This window comes from Neodiprion virginianus, chromosome 3, assembly GCF_021901495.1.
Source record: "Neodiprion virginianus isolate iyNeoVirg1 chromosome 3, iyNeoVirg1.1, whole genome shotgun sequence".
Taxonomy (NCBI): domain Eukaryota; kingdom Metazoa; phylum Arthropoda; class Insecta; order Hymenoptera; family Diprionidae; genus Neodiprion; species Neodiprion virginianus.
The window spans coordinates 40,610,279-40,632,204 of NC_060879.1; the positions used below are offsets into that span (position 1 = coordinate 40,610,279).

Below are 21,926 nucleotides of genomic sequence, written 5' to 3' on the forward strand. Positions count from 1 at the left end.
TTCGTGCCACGTGTATCACATGCTTTGGCATACAGTACTGTCCACCTTATCGTTAATATGTCGCGATGTATTTATATTGGCTCAATTTAGTGGCTTGAAAACGTCGGATCGAAAGAATTGTTAAATTGTCGTCCGTAAAAATAATTTGAGAGTAATATTTTTTTTATGTGACTTAGATGATCGCTTTCCAGTTTTCAACACATCGTTTCCATATTCCGTTTCTTTCGGCTTTGTATTTCAGACGGGTGATTTCGAACGATTGGACGTATCTATATACTGTATAAAGAGCTTGATGAGAAAACTTACTTTTTAAAGAAGGTATTCACAATTAGAATAATTTTTATACGAATTTTGAGCGTCTAAAAACTGACTATTCAAAGTACTCTCCATAGATTTAAAAAAATTAATTTATATCACTTCTAAAAAGATATCCCTACCTAACCGACAGAGTTTGTGTCGGCTGTTCGCTCAGATTTCTTCAAAAATGTCACTATGTATAGAAATTTGAAATGTGACTGCGGTTGGTTATTTGCGCTGCAGCGTGGATCGTCAAGTTTCACAGAAGACTCCCGGTAATTTCGACTTTCTATATACCCTCTAGAATTTAATCGAATTAGGATACAAAGCGAAGAAACAGGGGCCCAGAATTCCATGCCTGAACCTCGGTGTCAACAATCAAACGAATTTCAAATGAATCGAGATATCTGGCAGGCCGGACGAGCCCGCGTCGAGTGAAGGGACTAAACAGAGCTCTCCTGTGGTCTCGACCACATGGCCATCCCCCTGCAGCCGTGTGCGTGCGACCCTCGCCGAGTCATAGACACCGCGCTATGCATCTGACAGCCGGGATACGAACCAGAAGCTGGTTGCCGGCCTCGGGCGACTTCTGCTTTCAGAGCGGAGCTTGACGAGTCCAAACAAATAAATTCACCTTCGGCATCATCAGCTCCGCGCGCTGCACGCCGGGGATCGTTGACGAGCGATCGTATTCGACTCGTTTTCCGTTTCCGGATTTGAAAGGGCCCGCAGAATCGACTAGACGTCAGATTTAACCACTTCGATATATCGCACGCTGTCGATTTTCCCCCGAGCTTTTACGTCCACGCGTCTAAATTCCAGGATTTTTTCACCTCGGAGGCTGCCTAGACTTGGGAAAAAATCATCAAGCAACTGTTTTCAAATCATTTCTTTGGCCTTATGGTAAGCGTTACCTTTTTGAAAAAAGGTGAATTGATAGGGCAATTTTTTTACCGAGAGGGTGCAGATCCTTTGCACAACGAAGTTGGCGTCAACCTTCTGCGAAAGTTTTGTCGTTATTTTGAACTTGAGCTGCACGACATTCGTTACTTTATGAATAACTGGGTTAACGGATGAAATCATTGAATCACGCGTAACCACCTAAATTCATCGAGTATAATCTGACCGCTAGATTTATAACAGTCGAAATTTGGTATTTGTGACATTTTCTAGTGTTCCTTTTTTCGGGTTTGATATGATTCCTGTTGACCAATTTAGGGTTGGTGGCTACCAGGTCTTCACAAAAAAGTTTGAATCGTGATATTCAGACCTAAAAGAGTGACTCAAAAGTGACGGATGAAAATTAATTATTGCACACTAATTAAACGACAAGTGCTACCAGTGTTATTCATATAATCAGAAATAGCCCTGTTTTCAATTGTGTCGCTGTATACGGGTTTTCTTTATTTTTCACCTCTTTTTCAGCATTACAATGATCTATCACCGTAAACGATGTTTAGTAAATGAATGATAAGTGAACAGTAACTTTGAAATTATGAATTTATCGTCCTTTTAGTCGAAACGTTTTGATACAGAAACAATGCGATCATAGTTCTTTTTCCGAAATCAACCTAAGCCTGATTTCCTCGCTGTTATTACTATAAAATTTAACACACAAAATCTTGTCTAGTGGATTATACCGCGTGGGAAAAGAATTGTGCAGCTAAATTTCTTATGCTCGAAACTCAATTACGACAGAGAAAGTGACTCGAGCGACAAAAAGTGACTCCTTTAAAAAATAGTAACTAATAGCGAGAAAAGTGATTGACTACCAGCCCTGCCAATAGGACAACTTTCAAGATCGAGAGTTCGAAAAATTTTATTTCGAGAAATAGAAAGGGGAGTTAAAATAAATTAGTGTTCGGTTTTACCAAATTATACGCATACAACGAATATTACAATTCCCATCCTGCTCACTGATCTCTGGATTGTTAATGAAGGGATAGGTGCGGGCGTTGCGGGGATAAAGGAGCGGAGCCTGCGTTAGGCGGGCTTAAACAACAATTTGAATTTGAATGTGAATTTGAATTTGATTGATTCCATTTCACGTGCGGGTACCACGGCGGCCGCATATTTCGTCTACGTGCCTCGGCAGAGCCGCAACGCGCCAACCAACGCCGAGCAAGCGCGTTGCATATTAATTATTATTTCACCCAGAGGTTTTTAATTAAATTTACGATATGCACAAAACGTTGGGCCGAAGCTGAATTGCACGACTGCTTCGCGAAAAACTCACTCCCGATCGTAAACAAGGACGAGAGAGAGAGACACTTTCCTCGGCGGTGTTTTATACATAAAATAACATAAAAATATAAAGAATTTTCTTTATCATTTTCGTTATTCTTATCGCGTATACTTTGATGAAAAATATGATCTTTTATTTGATCGAGTATCCTTATAAGCTGGTCTGCGTACTTTTGTTTTTTTTTTTCAAATCTCAGATTCATTTCGAAAGATTTCCCGCCTGTTTACGCAACCAGCGTTGATAGGCTTGTGTCGAATGACGTCACTAGTTGTTTCCATACAGACGGCATATGACGACGTACAGCGAGTTTGACTGTCCGGTAAACCTCTGTGTATAACTTCAAGTCTTTTATCATTCTGAAAACCTAGAAAATCTAAAAGTCGTTTAATTTACAAAATAAAAAATATATCCTCATACATCGCGTCAGTCTTGAGGCGATATGTCGTAAAATTAAAAACATTGAAAATTTAAAAAAAAAAAAAAAACCAAGGAAAATGTGGGGTGATCGCAAAAAGTTGGAAAGGGTAAATTTGAACAGTGGCAAAGCAATCCTCCGAGGAGTTGCAAAGGGAGGAAGAAGGTTCGAGCACGTCGCGTCGTACGGGAGCAGTGATGAGGGCCAGGACTACATACGAATCCGACTATACATGGGTGAGGGTACATAGGCGGGAGGAAGAGGGGAATTGGCGCGGGGTGGGGGCCGGGGGGGGGGGGGGGGGGAAGATGCGGGGGAGGAGAGGACAGCAGGTGGCCAATTTCCCATCCGGAACGTATTTCTACGCCCGAGAGTCGCGCGAGGAACCCCTCTCTTCCTTTCTCTCTCTCTTTTTCTCCATCTCCCTTCCACTTTTGGCCCCCCCCTCCCCCCCGCCGGCTCCATCCCCCCGGAGGCGTCATCGGCGTCCCCAATATCACCGGGAGAGAGAATAAGTTTTCCCGAAGGTTGCGCGCGACGATGTTCTCCAGGAATTATGGACGCGGGGCACCGTTGAAAGATTGGGCCCTCTAGGCTCGAACCAATCTCTCAGTAGGTACCGTTGTTGCCCCCCTGAGGCCTTTAACTTGAATTCGTCTTTGACGTCTGAACCATTATAATCAGTTCTGCAACCGTGAGTTGGACGGATTTTCGATCTTACCGCCGGTTCACGGGCGCGGAAGAGGATGGCAAAGGGGAGGTAGGGTGGGGGGTAAAAACTTTCTTCAAAGCGAAAAGTTTATCCGAATTTGACCACATATATACGTTAAACGGGACTACGTAGATCTCTAGGAGTGATAATTACAGGAAAATAATTAACAGCTAGGAATTTGAATTGAGGAATGAGAATGTGTTTTTTGATAACTTTTTTGGAATCGCTCTATCGATCGAAAGAATATCTTTTTGTTAACATGTCACCTGAAACATAGCATGAATATCAGAACCGCAGATGAACCATCGTTACTTTTTTTCGGTAGTATCCTTTTGGACTGCCGATGAAACGGTGAATGGTGGATTCAGTTAATTTTTACGTTAATACATTAGCTCAAAGAGTTGAAGCGAATCGTGTAACGCAAAGTCATTGAATCACCCTGGACGGAGTAAAAATGTGGATAATCAGTACTTATTTCCTATTCCTAGATCGGAATTGTCAATAAGCCATACATCGATCCATACGACAAGAGGTTATGAATCACGTTCACCTAGATATTCGTACGTAGTACGTGCATAATGTATAATAATATGAATACGTATGTACGGCGGGTGAATCCGTATGAGAGGGGCTGGCCATTGGTCGTGGTAATGGGAAACGGGATGCAGGCCTCTTCCCTAGACCGTACCATAAAAATTCCAATAAGTCTGACCACATCAGGTACGTACTACTGCTCCGTATGTTACTCGATCGGTTGCCTGCCTGCTTGCCTGCCTGCCCCTATAACCTTTGGCCAAAGGGACCAAACGGCTAAGTTCCACCGAGGGAAAGAAAGAGGGAATGAATTTTAACCGATCGATATTACGGCGGCCCGGTTGCGAATCCGCTGAAAAGAAAATGAAAAAGGGAGAAAAATGATGCGAGCTTAATGATCAGGCTTATACTCTCGACTCAAATTCATACTCTCAAGATTTCGTTGCAGCTGCAACATAAATTAGTTAAAAAAGACTTGAAAAAAAAAGAAAAGAATCACAAAATTTGAAAGATCAAATTTTGGTTTGCTCGTTACGTCTGACGCACGGATTTGTACACATGGATCAGCTTTTTTCTTCACTCTTAATCCGCATGGTTTGAGAAATACATGTTTGTGAAAATTATTTCGGTCGACAAAATACCGAGAACTGATAGCTCAAATTTATCGTATCTAAAGCTCCTGTCAGCCGTTACTACTTCGCATCTTCGCCGGCTTTACGCGCACCTGACTAAGGCTACAGTGGAAAGAGCTCGCGGTAGTCAGACGCCGGTTTGCGGACGACGATACGCTGATACTGACCACTTTCTCCATCCGACACAGCAGGCAGGTGAACGTTTCGACGTTTAGTTGCGAAATTTTTGCGACCTGAGTTCTTATTCCACAAAACACCAAGTTCTTGTTGAAATTTGCGGTCTATGGATTTTCCGATGTTTAGATAAACAGATTTTGAGAAATTAGCGATGATTTTTATTCAGATATTCCGCAAGTATTTAAAAAAAAAAAAAAAAGAAACAGTGGTACCACAATTGCTTTAGGATTGTCTGGAACTCAGTAAAGTGCAGTGGTAAAGCGAAACATGTACTCGTAGTTGTCCAATTCTAGGACAGTATGAAGCCATTGGAAAATTACAGAATAACGAATTTTGACTCGACGTTTCGTTGTTTTAACGTTGATCTCGTATTTTCACAGTGGAATTTGATCGATACAGGTAAATAAAAAATGAATTAATCACCGCCCATCATGGCGGATAAACACGTTTGAGAAAAAGGAAAAGGAGAGTGGTAAAATGTGATGAACTTGAAATGGTACACGGGTGGTGAAATTTCCACGGTACGGTAGGTACGAGCGATTTAATAAATCCCGCGGCTTCTCTCCCCCGGAACTTTTGCTCTTTTTCATAATAGTGTATATAAACCGTGCGATCCTGCGGTATAAGAAATGCGAAAATTTAAATCAGGATTGCGACTGTAAAAATTGACGTTTGTAACGAGATCGCGTGCACGCAACGCGTCGGAAAAAGTGGTTTTATCAATTTCCCCCAAGGCTCGCTGCTACGGGGGAATCGCAATTTCCCAAAACCACCCTCCTCAGCTCGTGTCTGCGTTAAAATTTATATCCAACACGCACATTCCTTCACGTCTAATCGTAAGGTTCTCTTTATATCCTGGCAATAATTTCCGTAGTTTTTGATTTCGTGGGGCGAGCTATAAAAACTCAGAGAAAGCTGACGTTTAAACTGCTTTCTCTGACTGATTGCAAGATAGAGAGAGAGAGAGAAACTTTGTCTTTCTGTGAAATTTCCGGTGTTTCTTTCTTACTGTTTTTGCTTTTTTTAACCTACGTCAGTTGTAAAGAAGTAAGAGGAAAGAAAGATAGGCATCTATAAGCGAGTGCGTCGGGGTATAAAATTAATACGATTTAGCATAATATTTTCGTCGAATAGTCTTCATCAAAGTAAACGGAGATCGTGTAATCTGTCATCTTTGAATTCACGAAACACGACGCGTTGGGCGAAGAAACGATGTGAAATGGATGAAAAATATAATAACAACAATCATAGAGGAGGGTTTAATAAATAATGAAACAGCGAAACGGGACCGTGATAAACCTTCTCTGGATTTCGGTCCAGCTTTGATCCCCGCTGGCTGCCTGACTGGCGAACAAATTTCACGAGCAGCAAAAATCGTTTCAAAAATAAAATATGTGATGTATACTTATTATTAATTATAATCTTTGTCAGAGGGATGCCGACGCGTGCACGTGCGTAGATAAATCTTCGCCGAGTTATATACGATATGTATGATGTGTGTACATATATGTATGTATGTATATACCTTATACATGTACCTATATTCGTCGGCGTCGTCGCGTCGTCTCTGCCTAGTTACTTACTCACCATACGTATATAAAATCGTAATTCCTTTCATAATTTTAAGACCGCGCTGTCTGGCCGTGAATACGATTTCAAAACAAATAAGATTAATTACAAAAATATTGTATATTATACGACATCAAAGGTGATCCAACAAATTGCGATTAAAAGTAAAAACACTGCGGTTTTTTTGACTTTTCGAACAAAATTATAATCAACTTTGTTACAATGTTAAAAAATTTTCATATTCGAAGTTTTATTGGGATACTGAACAGCGAATTTACTATAAATTTACTGTTTATTCAATTTACAAGTACGATAAATTTACTACACAATTTATTAAATTCAAATTACTGTTTTGTGTTTTTCCTATAAACTTTAGTGAAATAAAAAATTTTCATGGTTAATTTAAGACAAATACACAGTAAATTATGTCGCTTTATTGTAAATTTGCAACCTGATTACGCGAATTGACAACTTTTTTTTTACGCAATCAATGTGTAGTAGATTCACAATCATTTTTATCAGTGTAGACGACATTTTGATGCAACCTAATTTAACTACAGTTCAAAAACGCATAATATTCTAGCGAATTAAATATTACTACGATAAATTTCTTTTTACAAATTGTACGTAATATAGGTATATAACATACTTTTTGACAAAACTGTGTAAAAATTTTCGACCACGTATTTTTTCTACTTTCGTAATGCGGTCTGCGGATATTAAATTTTAAATACCTATCACACGTGTATGCCTATACAATATACATATATACTTATGCTTAGGCGCGTGTTTGTGTATATATTTATATACCCGGTGAGTTCGTAATATAAGGGACATTTACACGTGCTGTGAACAACGCAGAAGAGACCGCAACACCGCCTGTACGTTATTTACGGTTTGGCAGCCCGCATCTACGATATATACCAACGAACCTAGGTTTCGCTTCGACTATAGTTTATGTATGGGGGATTCGATACCGTTTTAACCACCGTCCCAAAATCTTTCCCCTCCAAATTTGAGCCCTGATTTTCAATCCCTTACCGCGTTCGACTCAAAAGAAGTTACTTGAATCTTTATACACCATATTTCCTCGATTCGTTTACTCTTTCGCTTTAATACAATTTGAAATAAACCTTGATACACAAAAATCCCGAGGAATGATTAAAAAGAATTCGACTAACGAAATGTGAATGATGAACAATTTTTCATCTATCGATTAAAAAATTAGCGGAAATTTATTTTTTACGTCCTTTTTATTTATTTATTTACTTCTTTTCTTCGCTACCGTTGACAAGGAACGCTAGAGAATCTTCTTTGTGCTCCGTGCGGACAGTAATTCCGTATCTTGAGACGAAGGGATGGGCAAAGTCGTTGGACTGCAGAGGCGGGATTTGACACACGTGGCAAACACGTGCGCGACGCTGGAATATGTGTAACGTATGTACGTACGTTGGAAAGCTGGAAGTTGGCTCGACTGCCAAAATAAATTGTAAAGGTTTTCCGCTATTGCAGTAATTAGCCAAGATAAACCTCGGACTTTTCGATATTGAACCCAACCACCCACCCACCCAACTTCGTTATTAGAACGTATCCCGGTAATTTGAATGCGCTGCAGGGTGAACAAAAAATTCAAAACTTAACCTTGTACAGTCGGAATGGATCGCGCGTCTAAGTTGTGGGTGATTTTTATGAAACTATTTTTTCAACTTAGTGAAATGAATTCGCCGGAATTGAGTTTCCGAAATATATTTATATTGCTGTGAATTTCATCCTCGTGTTTCTCCCCCCCCCCCCCCCCCCCCCTCATATCAGGCTCCATTTCTCACGAGTACAAGGTGCCACGTCACGATTTTCTCGTCAGATATAATATATTTATTTTGAATACTGCACCGCTGTGGTGGAAAATTATGGAATAATAAAGGAAGATGGGCAACACAACCAGTAATATATATCCACGTATACTTCTGTCAGCTGATAGATAATTCTATGAGCTCTGTCTCCATCCCTCTTTCCGCCGAGGAGGGACCGAGTCCGCGGCTGTCGATAGCACAGGTGTAACCTGAACAGGTGGGATTTCTCCCTCATTTCCCCACGGACCTAGGGAGCAATTTTAACATTACTATTAAGGCGGAGCTGCCCCCGGGATTGAAACGAGCACGCATCGAATGTCGCGAACAGCATGCGTACGAATGTGTGTCGTGTGCTAGCGATAGGCACGTGTAATATGCATACATGCGTATCTGATAAAACTTTATCAATTGCTACATCTCTACAGCTCCGCACGATCGAGGAATTTCAGGAAAAACAACCAGAGGAGAAAAAAAATATCCCAGAAATTTTGAGCTCACCATTTATTAGTACGATCTTAAAGATAACTCGTTTTAGGTGTAACATCACGTTATTCAAGGATACAAACGATTCCTTCCACGAACAAAATTTCCCTGATATCATCGATTCCGTGTCCGCAGGTTGCGAATTTTTAAAAAGATTCGAAGCAGCGATATGTGAACGGTGAAACTTGACGGGGTTAGCGATCGACTGCGCATGCGCAATATAATCAAGCTCTAATCGTATCCAGCAGTGCCAACTTACTCGAAATCGGGAGATGAAATTTCGAAATCTCCTGAGTACAGTGGCGAATCGACATTACGTTGTTACGATGACTCGTAGCAATCATCAGTCGTTAGTCAGTTAAAAACGAATATTAGTTGCTTTCTGAAATCAATGCTTCGACTATTTGAGGCCTGTTTAACCTAAAAAAAAATCGCAACACCTGCACAACCTCCACGAGTCGCGTCTGACGGCTGAAGCCGCAGTGGCCAGCCTGCGTTTAAAGACGTCGATGTTCGCGCATGCGCAGTCGGAAACTCAATGCACCAAGTTTCACCTTTTCCTCTGTGTATAACATTCGAAATTGTGCATCAAGGAAAATCGTAAAAACTGTGCAGATCGATATTTGAGATCCGGGTTATTTTCCGGCTTTTAAATCTGTTCCGGAAACGGAAGTCGATTGTTTACTGTCTCGCCAAGCTGCTCCCGATTAGCCGAGGTGTTTCCGGTATTAGTATAAGAAGATGATCGCGCTCTACGGCCTGATGCAATTAGCCGGTTTACGTGTCGTGAAACATTATATCTGGGTATGTAAGGTATAGGTATAATGCCTCGGAGAGACTTTCGTAACGCTCTTAAATACCTACCGAATTAAATGAGTGACAGCCAGGTGCTATTCAACACGCTTAGTTTTCAAGGCTCGATCGTTCTCGAGAATAAGAGGAAAACCGATAAACGCGCACATGGATATACAATCACCTACAACACCTATGTATACCGGTTACACCAACTATTACGCCCGGAGTTTGTTATACTCATGACATCGTTTATTTACACAGCTTGTTTCGTCCGTCTTGCACAGTTTTCTTCAGCCGAGTGTATGAGTATCTGCGAGAAATCTACGTGCTCTTTACCTACACACCTTTGCTCGTCTCTTCTTACCCATAACTTACGCGTATACATGCCGGAGGAAAAATAATACGGGCAAAATCGCTTCGCTCGAACCACAAGATTTCCCTAATCCCCTGCGAAAATTTCCAAGAGTACCGTCTAATTGTCGACCACGGTGCAATGCCTGCAGTTCACCGAGAGCTCGGGTCCCAATTTAAACAGACAAATAAACAGAGTTCGTGAGCCACTTGGCACCTCTTTGCAATCTCGGGTCTAGTAGATGATTTATTGTCAAGTATAACCGTATTTTAATAGCTAGCAGTTTTTTGTTTATGCTTTAGTCGGTAGGTGAACATAACGAATAGGGCAAATTTCATTTTGACAATTTTTTATTGAAGGTAACCTAAAAAGTATGATGTGTGAACATATATTCATGGATTTAACTCGCAGTTCTAAGATGAAAAAGGAGGACAGGGTTGAGTTTAGAATTCTAAATTGAAAACTTGGTCACTATCAGCTGTTGCGGTCCTTTTCAAATGAGATTAGATTGATTGATGCAGTCATTACCGAGCTACCGATCAATTTTCGCTTTCGATCAATCGATTCGCCCACGAATCGATTAGTCGGTCATTCCCATGGCTATTGCAAACAAACCGTACCAGGAAGAAATCGATCCGATGTGAAGGAGCACCCCCACAACCACAGTTGTTGTTGTACAAGGATATCAGACCTTGAAATTTTACCGGTTCAGTGAATTCAGTAAATTGTATTTTACATTCTTTCCCGGAGCGATAGAATTGTTACAAACTTTGGGAACCAACAGTTTTTACGAACGCGCTAACGTGATTATCAAATGACGTTCGAAAAATAGATGAAAAAATACAACAAATATGGGATTTACCTTACCTTAGATGACCTTACCGGTAATAACCTCAAAGCGAGTGAGAATCATCTGAAACTATATCTATATTGTCCCGTCGATTTCCCGATCTCTTTACAGTGACCGCTCAAATAGAATTGCAACCCCTATCATCCTCCAGAGTTTGAAACGATCTCATTAGTCAAGAAAGAAAAATAGCGTAATATACGATTGTCTTATTCAGCCGATACACCGACATCCCCATAAGAGGGTGCTGTAGTCAGTCCTTACCGATCGAGTAAATTGTCACTTATTTTGGCTATATTATCAGATCAGATCTGTATCAGATTCAAAATGCCCGAGAAAAATAACAAAATATCAATAAAAAAAATCTCCTCCACCCGATATTCAAATAAAATCTGTATCAGACTCGAAATGTTTAACAAAAATATTAAAACATCAATAAAAAAAATGTCTTTCACCCGATAAGACCGATCGACACAAATTTTTAGTCTGGGTTATAGATGTCAAGTTTTGATTTCTTGTAAGTAACTAATAGATGAAATAATACTTTTATTAGATAACGTTTGTTTTTGTAGAAACCAGAACTATATTTCGGATTTGAAGAAAAATTACCAATTGTATCGAACATTTATTGTAAATGACAACTAAACAAACCTCATTTTTGAATTTAAAACACTTTTGCTAAAAAAAAAAAAATTAATAATAAACTGCAAAAGTAAAATAATTGATAAACGAAATTTAAAAATGAATATTAGCTTTGCAACCAAAAACTTCAAGATTTATTTAAAAGAGACAAAAACAAACTTTATAAGTAAAAAATAAAGGTTTTGGTTATTACTCGATGTATAGAATTGAAATTCGTTCATCCCAATAGAAACAGAAAAAAAAAATTTTATTTCCTGCTTACCTGTGTAATCAAATAAAGCTAGAATACATCACAGGAATAAATTTCCTATAATCATTTTCGCATGCGTGTAACAAAAATTTCTGTAGGTATTCGTATTCGGCATGGCATGCGTGTAAAATTGCACGACTCAATGATGCGGATAGCCTCTGATAATAGCAAGAATATATGAAAGTGAGTCGATTTCAGCATCCCCTAAATGATCAACCGTTTTCAGAGTACCTTACACGTATACAACGTCGAGGCACAGCGAGTGAGAGTAAGTATAAACAAGGAGGAAACTTCAGCCTGTGGTCATTACAACACAAGTACACAATGGAGCCTTAACGTATACCTAGGTAGAAAACGGAGCGAGTACACATGGCGATGCAGAGTAGGTACAGGGGAGCATACACAAGAGAAGATAAACTCGCCAGCGGCGATTCGGTGAATATTTGCTTATTATTCCGAAGGAAGGGTCAAACGCTCTTCGTTTGCTTTCAGCTTTCTCCACGGGCATCGCCACATCGAAAGCTCAACGCTCGGCTCCCGCGTAGGTCGTAGGACGTAGGTAGGTAGGTGGTTAGGTACATACGAATCGAGGAGACCGTAAGGGAAGAAAACCTAATGTTTGGACATATGCCCGGCACATGTTGTACGGTAGCTGCATGCACACCACGCGGCTTCGAGGCCGCGGTGGGAGCTTCGAAGGGCGGGGGCGGAGGATCGAGGGGTGTAAGGTGGGCGGCGGTGGGGGGTGGGGGAGGGAGAGAGAAGGGGAAGCCTTTAATACCGGCGAACTGAAATTTCCAATATTAGAACGGTGCGGCGAGAGAGGCAGGCCAGATGTCTACCGCGTACCTACCCACTGCTTACGTTTAATGTAATTCCATTACAAAAATGTCTCGCACAGCCCGCGCCTCGTTTACTCAAACGCCTAGCTCCGGGCCAGCTAGCCGAACTTTTCCTCTTGATAATCAACGTCCGAAGTTTCAACCGATGTCTCCCCGATTCTTCAACTTAAACTCCGGCCCCTCTCCCACCTTTTTCCCTCGAAATAACATTCTTTTGCTGGATAGGTTGCAGGTTAGTCTGCCCACCCTTCCAGCCCTCGAAATGACGAATATTTTAATTCTTTTGAAAACTCGGTTGTAAAAGAAAAACAACCAGAGTTTATCCGTTTATACAATTTAAATTGATACAGAACGCGGAAGATGACGATGCGTTTCAATTTTAATAATACTATCTCGAAAATCGTCAGCTTAGTTGTATACATTTTATTTCGTAATGTTTTTTATTTTTATTTTTTTTATCGGTTAACGCTGTGAAAGTTGAACAAATCCGGAGCAAGTCTACTCATTAATTCATTATTCCTGTAATAGATTTATCCATCGACCGGTGATGTGAATAGTTTCATATGAGATTGAGAACCTGTGAAGAACGAACGGTGAAATTATACAATCGTAAAAAATCAGGGGTGCAGAACTGATCGTTATGATATCGGTTGTGCTTGTAGGCACAGTTATCCTGTAATAATTCACAGCCTGATTTATATCCGACAACGAGTTGTATACCTTACAGGTGAATTTCGACGTTAATTACGTCAGCAGCACTTCTCGATCGGTTATCCGTCAAACAAGAACCGAGTTTCAGGTTGTGCCCTGCGCCAACCCCTCTGTCTCTAAACATTGTCTGATCGCGATGATAGGAACGAGAACCGCAGGATAACGTGTCCCGGTGTATGATGTGTACTGTAGATCATTCGGATACGAGCGGGCGGTGGAAGAGTGACTGCGGAACCGGGAGGGCGAGGATTGAGGGAAATAAGGGGGAGGAGGGAGGACGGGGATTATGACGAAGAGGGGATGAAAGGGACGAGAGAAAGATTAATAATATAGAAAAGTCAAAGCCAAAGCCAAAACCGGAGCTGCCACCATGCCGCCACCCACCCGACAAGCTTTCCTCTGCTTCTCTTCTGTTGCCAACAGTTAATCGATATAATACTTCAGAATAACACACACGTTTCTACGTATAATACACACGTGCAGCACCGTGCTCGTATAACGACGTACCTGCTTTACCCCTCACGCACACACACACACACACACACACACAAAAACCAGCTGAAAAATAAATATAAATACAAGGGTAGGCAAATATATGTATAAATACCTAAATGTAAGGCGAGGGTAAATTTTGTAAATACGTCTGTAAAGGGATAAAACGAATTTATACTCCGTGTTTACATGCATCCCAGCTAATACCCTGCAGGAATTTGATTTTATCTCTTTGTACCTCCCATTCCTCACTATTTCGTTACTGGTTCGTGATCAGTGGCACACCTCTTTACGAGTACTTCATTTCTTTTTAAAACCTCCGCAGTATCGTGTACCGCATGGTTTTTGAGGGACTATGAAACGATGAAATGAAGGTATTTTTACGACACATCTTTTATTCCAAGTGTTATATATTCACTTTAGCGCGATTGCGCCGATTTGGCGGGAATTATTCAATTTGAATTTCCCGGCTTTTGAACGACCAATTGGCGCCAATCTGCGTCACTTGTGCCAAGCCAATCAGAGAGCGTGGTTTGATGTCACGAAAGACTGGAACTCTTATGGTTAATTGGTGGTCAAACGAGTAAGGAGGTCACTTCGAAATTGGTAAACACAAGAAATTTCAGCCAACCTACAGGCACGCGCAAGACATCGATCTGGTTAACGGAAGCAAAGGATGAATCAAATACGGAGGTCGAGTAAGTAATCCCCCTTCTTTCAGAGTCCTGGAGAATGTTGAAACGACGTTGTTCCAACTTCTAACCACATCTGTTCCTCCTTCGAAAAATTTCCCTCGCATCTCTGGGGGTTGGTACCCAACTTTTCACCCGGTAGCGAAATAGACAAAGAAGTGATAGTGAAAAGGTGACGAGGAAAAATGAAGGTGAGGGTTATTCTTTTTTTTTTTTTTTCATGATACATCTATATTCGGCTAGACAAAGGATAAAAAAAAATTAGAATCAAATTAAATACAATTTAATTTATGGCGTGATCGGTTATCGTCGTCATCATTATTATTATTAACATAAATTGTTCAAAACTGAAAGTGCGCGGGATTCAATTACGTATAACCACGGCAGCGTTATAACAGCGTTATAACTATGCAAGTTTATAGGAGAACATGAAATGGAACGGCAGGATCAGAACGTCTCAATTATTTTTACAATTTGACACGGTTCAATATCGAGCAACTGTGTAAACCTGTTGAGTAAACACAAAAGTCTGTTGCATGTGTTTCGTTATAGGTATATATATATATATATATTCATGTGTATATGTATATATATATATATATATATATATACCATAATATACAGCCGGGGGCGCATGGCGTTGCCAGACAGCCGCGAGTCAGTCGATCCTCTCTTTGAAAATATCTGGAATTGTCGTTCAATTTCACGTACATACCTACGTATGTAACGCGATTCGAACAATTTATCGAGCGTTATTCGATTCGAGGGAAATGTGCATGTGTTGCGCGGAAACTTGAAACAGTAAGTAATTATTCAAAAAAACGTGAAATATTGAAATCGCGTGAAAATCCCTCCTTTAATGGATAATTTCTTGCGTATGCATTTTCGGGATGTGCATCCTAGATTATGCAGCATTGGCCGATACGAAGCGCGTGAGTCTGAGAGAAAGAGAGAGAGAAATGGAGAGAGAGAGAGGGAGAGACGCGATGCGATGTGGGTGCGGGAATAAAGTGGGAAGTTTGTTATTGATCACCGTTATTTTTACCTTTTTCTTGTAAGTCAAAGTTTGAAATGCGGCGACGTAGTGAGTGCCAGGTGTTTCGCGACCCTCGCCGGCCAATCACTTGTCCGAATGGTATTATTCTCTTCGTCATCGGCGCCGGAAGAACGAAAGAACGATTCAACCTTCTCACCGAAAAGCCCGCGGTTCGAATATCGCTGCTCAGCGAAGTCACGAAGCTGTGTAGCGGTCAGAGTTAGCGGCCAAACGTGTTAAACTTTTTGGAAATAGAAAGATTCGGTTTAGTTTTATCCTCATAATTCTAGAAAAGTATCGGGGGTTCTCGGTATTTCACAAAATTTTGATTTTTGGACTTCGCTACCTTGTTCCAAAGAATGTTAGAACGTTTCGCGGCTAATTCTGGCTGCTACCTTCAGCCTCGTGGGGAATTTAACCCTTGTAAAAAAGCTGCGATCAGCGAGTTTTGGTTCTGACGGTATGTATTTTTCGGCGTTCGTGGTGTAAAGAGGCTCGTTACATCGCACGTCCAAAAAATCAAACTGTAACGACTGAAAAGATCTCGTTTCTTCGAAACTCCCATAAAAACTCATGTTGTACCATTTATACCTTAATTTGAACACAAAATTCATAAGTAAACGTTTTTCCGGATGTTACGGTTTTGTTTTAGACATGCGATATGTGACTTAGATAGAAAAAATATTTTCTCTCCTCGTGGCTTAAGGGGTAGCACCACTGTAGAAACAAAAGAAAACGCTTTATTAATCACTTTTTTTGGATGGAAGAAAAGGTAATAAGACAATACTATTTAAGGAAGTTATTAGGCATATATCTGAGTATAATACAAAAAATTATTATCAAGAAATATTCAAACATGGTGATACTGGAGCCATTCTCGCGAGATGTGTTGAATTCTGCGGCAATCGGTGTAAGGGATGTGAATTTGAATCTAGTCAAAAAACAACCAGCTTAATCTACACGTCTATAGCTAGAGAAATACGTGAGAGATTTTGAAAATATTGATCTTTGTGTAATTGGCGAGTATTTGAATGAAAATATTTAATTTTCGACCGTAGACGGTGCACTTATTGGTTAATAAATAACCTTCAAATTCACTTATCGAAAATCCCCTATGCATTTCTGCAGCGATTGATACGTGGATTAGGTGATTTCTTTTTTTTTTTCCGAATTCAAATTTGTCTCACGAAAATGACTTCAGTGTCGCCATTTTTCAATATTTGTTGATGAAAGTTTTTTATATTATACTCAAATACATGCTTAATAACTTCCTCAAACCTTTTCTGCGATACAAAAACAAATTGTGTATTTTTTAGGTTTCGACGAGTGGTATTGCCCCTTAAGGCGCTTGCCCATCTTACACCGGTTTTTACCAGACCTGTATAGCAACTATGACACCTGATGATGAGTGTTTGCGCGGTATAAACATGTCCATTAATAACGAAAACTTTGTGTCAGGTATTTTATTATTTTTTTTCTACCACCCTTTCTTTTCCTACGACAAATTTCTAAACTTGTACACTAATTTCATTCGTCGTAAAAGTCGGATTAAATGAAAAAGAAAGACAACTGTGCAACGAATATGTGTAAAAATCAGATTGAGCGATTGATTTAGATTCGACAATCATCGTGAATATTTTCTTATACTCAGGTCTCCGAAAATTCATCTCATTTAAGAAGAAAGGAACTGTCCGATGATAATGATCTCCGATACTTTCGAAATAAATCGTCGACCCTCGACGTGATCGCTTGCATGTATATACCTATAAATTCTTGTGTCTCAACGCCTAGATTTATGCACGTTGCAGCACACAGGTGTGCGATACGCGCGAAAATAAACGACTATTGAAACAAACGATGAAACCCTATTACCCAAACCAATCTTCGTTCTCATTTCCATTATACTTAATTATCGTCTTATTTTTTCCCTCATTCCTTTGATGTACCAAATACAGATTGTTAATTAAATTTATTGATTTACCTGTTTTGCAGTCTCCACGAAGATGCGTATCAAGGATCGCAGTACAGTATTCGAGCAGCAACGTCGAAGTGTTCGTACATAGACGAGGTTAAATAATAAATCCAAATGGCAAAACTGAGGTGCGTGGGTGAGGAGAATTGAATCACGTTTTTTGCAATTATAAAAACGTACAAGTGTTGATGATATTTGGATAACCGGAAGAAAAAACAATAAAAATAAAAAAAAAGAAGAAAAAAAACAACTACCGTACAACGACCAACAAACGGCACGAAATACTCATTAATTTTATCCCTCTCTTTTTTTCTCGTTTCTCAATTTCAAACCAAGTCTATTTAAATCCCGCACAATTTGAAATCACACATTTTACGTACAACTTAAATTCGACTACAATTACAACCGATTATCTTAATTAGCACATGAATGCTCGGACATATATGAATCTTTGGATATTGCAACGGAGTATAAGAATGAGTAACGAAACTTTGGTGAGGAGAAGAAAAACAAAAAAAAAAAAACAAAAATATAAATAAAATAAACAGAAGAAACTCGATGCAACATATACATATCACTAGAAAAACAACTATTTACTTTCTCACTGTACAAAGTTTGATTAACAATTCTTGTTTTTCTTGTTATTATATTATTTATATTATTATTATTGTTATTATTATACAATTTATGATTTTGGTCTCTTATTTCGACATGTCTGTTTTTTTTTTTTTTTGTTCTTTTCGTTTACCTCATTTACTTTTCTTCTCGCCCCAGGTTAACTATAATTGGCAAGCAATGTTTGGGAAGCGTAGCGCTTCGGGTTTGCGGCCGATAAGGGAAAGGTCGAGCATGATTATAACAGAGCTAGATGCCGCACGACGCGATTAGCGAAAAAGGCCGACGTCCTGCTCTGGCGGCTGCCGCGGACCGACTGACGACGAATTCTCTGGTCTGGCTCTTCCTCGAGCAGAGTTGAGCAGAGGCGGAAGGCTGCCAGAGGCTCTCCAGGCAGGCGTTACACCGTGCAGCGTGCGGGGGCGTCCCAATAACCGCGACGTTATGCCCACCTTCCGATACGTCGGATACGTCGGATACGTCGGATACGTCGGGTACGTCGGGTACGTCTGCAGCCCTATCTCCGCTCCTACGTACTACCAACAGACCTGTACGAACAATACACATCTGCGCGAATTCTGCTTGGCTACCTGCAAGTGCCTACCTACCGCATGATGCAGCGTGCGGTGCGCGTCCGAAACGCACCTGCAATACCACCAACGGATTCAGAAACTTGCGATATCGAATGACGGGCTTATCCGTATTATTGATCCGTCGATCCGATGTATTTGGAAAGCCATATTCACGGGCATGGAAGGAATTAGGATCTTGACATTTTTTCAAATTGTGTCGCAGGATTTCAAAGCTTCTCGTCGGGTTTTAAATATATTTCAAATACTTCAGACGAGTTCGCTATTTGTATTTTGTAAGATTTTAGAGAATTTCAAATGATTTCACGAGTGGCGTACAGGTATGGTGTGAGTTTTTTTTTTTTTTTTTTTGATTATTCTGGCGAATCGTCGATCGATTTAATTTTGAGTGATACAACTTGTGAAAGTTTCCGCAACTCGGGCGTAAAGTAAAAAATTATTGATAAGAAATATCCATCGGTGAGAAAAATGAAGGTAACGTAATTTGTTTCCAAGTCAGTGCCGTTTTTGGATAACCGTTTAATTAGGAAAACGTGCCGAAAACTATTGTTACGTGGGATGGTTTCGTTTTTCTTTATTTTTTACATCGAATTCTTGATAATCGCTAATTGTCGCAGGCTACCTTCTGACACAGATAACTTCGCGTGATAAATCATCGATGGGACTTTTGGCATTGAATGTGACTGATTTGATCTGCGACAAATATGTCAATCAACTAGCGTAAAAGAGTACTTATACGTATTAATAATAATATATGTGTATTTAAGAATGACCAAAAACAATCGATTATTTTTTCCCCGATTAATCGAGTATAATCGATTATTTTGAAACACCTGATTAATCGACAGACTCGATTGTTTTTCCTTATAATCGGTTTTTGTTCTTTAGTCCCACGAACGACGCGATACAATTTCAATTTATGTGATTAAAGTATCAATTATTATCATCGTCCTACTTACTGAGTTCCTATTTCGTGTAATAAGTGAAAGATAAATGAATATTTTCACCTGAAATTGAAAATTATTTTGAATGAAACTATGAATTATCAAAAAACTTTCCCGCTATTAAGATCGCATACTAAAATTTACGAAATTTTGGTTGCATATGGATCGTTTCAAAAAAAAAAAACGAAATAATCGATTAATCGATCCATTTTTACCGATTCAATCGAGTCGTCTTCGATTATTTTTTTTTACCTAGATTAATCGACGCATTGATTATTTTTACCTTGTTTTTAGACAAGTGGCATTACTCCGAATATATGCATACATAACTCTAGGTCACGTGTGTGTGTGCGTAAATACGCGGAGAGCTAGATCCAGGATATCGTGAGCCGTTGAGGTACTGGCTGCGTGTTTGTGACGTCCCGATATATTCCGCTAAGAAAAGCTAAGAAAAGTTGAAGAAAGCCGAGGAGTGCCAGGGAAAACTCTGCTTTTGAAGCTGAGAAATAGCTCAGCCTTATTCCTTTCCTCCCCCCTCACCCTCGTCGCCCTCCTCGTCATTCCCTTCTTCGCTTACCTTCCTTCCCTCGTCTTCTTTCACCTTCTGCATAGGCACATGGTATACATGTATGTGTACCAGGGTGGTCCTTATTCAGGGTGTCGACGAATTTTTGCCAGACAATCCCCCAAATCAACTTCAAATAATTCGACAACAATCGCCTAATTTTTTCAGATTCTTACATCGAATCTAAGATAGTCCGCATTGTGATCGAAGTTTCTTATGGAAATTAACATGGGTAAAACTTATTTTCTCAGTATATATTTTATTGCAAGAGTAATAATGTTCCAAATAATCTGTAACCGCGAGGTTTTGGTGACAATTAGTGCTACTATTTGGGAAAAAATACACGTCATCGTACGAGGCAATCTAGACGAATTGCACAACCTCGAAACCTGACTTTTTTTTTTATTCAGAGAAAGTGCAATTCGTCTAGATTGCCTCGTACGATGATGTGTATTTTTTTTTTTCATACAGTATCACTTATATCGACTAAAACCTCGCGGTTACAGATTTTTTGGAACATTATTACTTTCACAACAAAATATATAGTGCGAAAAAAAGTTTTTCTCATGTCACTTCCGTAAGAAACTTCGATCACAATGCGGGCTATCTCAGACTTGCAGTAAGAATCTGAAAAAATTTGGAGACTCTTTTTAAATGATTTAAAATTGATTTCAGTGATAGGGTGGTAAAAATTCGTCACCACCCTAAACAAGGACCACCCTAATGTGTTACGTACATTGTACATGCCTACGTACCTGCCTTTGATTTGCCTCACATTGCTTGGCATCCTCGCCCACCAAAGCAAAGGCTCTCAACATTTACGCAGGATCTGATAAGCGTGTATACGTTTAACATGAATCGTGAAACGTTTACCGACACTTTTCGGGGAGGCTGGTGAATCGGAAATTAAAAAAAATCGAAAAAGTCTGATACGTTAGTTTGATATTTCAATTGGTAAAAATCAAGTAGACTAGTTCGATTTTACTTCTCGATGCGGGCTTATTTTTTTGTGAAAACTATTTTTTATTACGAATTCAACGAGAAGTTTTTTTGTTTTTTTTTTGTCACGGAAGAGTGCAGAGTGCAGAAATCGATTGCATAATTTTTTTTTATTCCATCTTTACGACTGTGTGCAAAATTGGAATTTGCGAAACTCAACCGGATACACCGATTCTTGTACCATTTTACGAGGATTTGAATTGAAAATTCAATGTCCGGGCTCTTTTGTACTATTTTGAGAGTCAATTTTTCTACATTTTTAGTAAAACAATCATGTAGATGACGAATACATCAATTTGATAAATACTCAATGTGCGACTATCTCGTTGTAAGATTACTTGATAAATTTAAGCAAAAAGCCTTGGATTTGACAGAAGTCACTTTGTCTTCCTGCAACATTTCTTGACCATCCATGCTTTCTACCTCATTTTTACACATGAATTCTTCTACCCTTTAATTCACCCTAACAAGTGAAATTACCCATTTAATCAGGTACCTGTATGAGAATAGTTAATCATATTCTCGAAGCTTTTCAACTTGAGCAGCTATACCCACGTATAGGTGTAAAGATACAAGGGGCGAGGGTGAAGATCGTTTATTAAGTCAGGTACCTACGCAGTCAGGGGGAGTCAGAGAACCCGAGTCATCTTGGGGCACGAGCGTTTCGC

The 21,926-nt window shown here is 39.7% G+C and overlaps 1 protein-coding gene across 2 annotated transcripts in view; it reads right to left on the minus strand.

The window, feature by feature from the left end:
- LOC124301198 (protein CBFA2T3) overlaps positions 1–18,186 on the minus strand; it is a 50,363-nt gene extending 32,177 nt beyond the window's left edge. The window contains exons 1-2 of one of the 2 annotated variants that reach the window (XM_046755972.1): positions 17,555–18,186; positions 15,583–15,814 (exon numbers count right to left, since the gene is read on the minus strand). The gene's annotated coding sequence lies outside the window, so the exon portion shown is untranslated. The remainder of the gene's footprint in view (positions 1–15,582; positions 15,815–17,554) is intronic. The other variant, XM_046755973.1, reaches the window with a different exon arrangement.
- Positions 18,187–21,926: the final 3,740 nt, after the last annotated feature.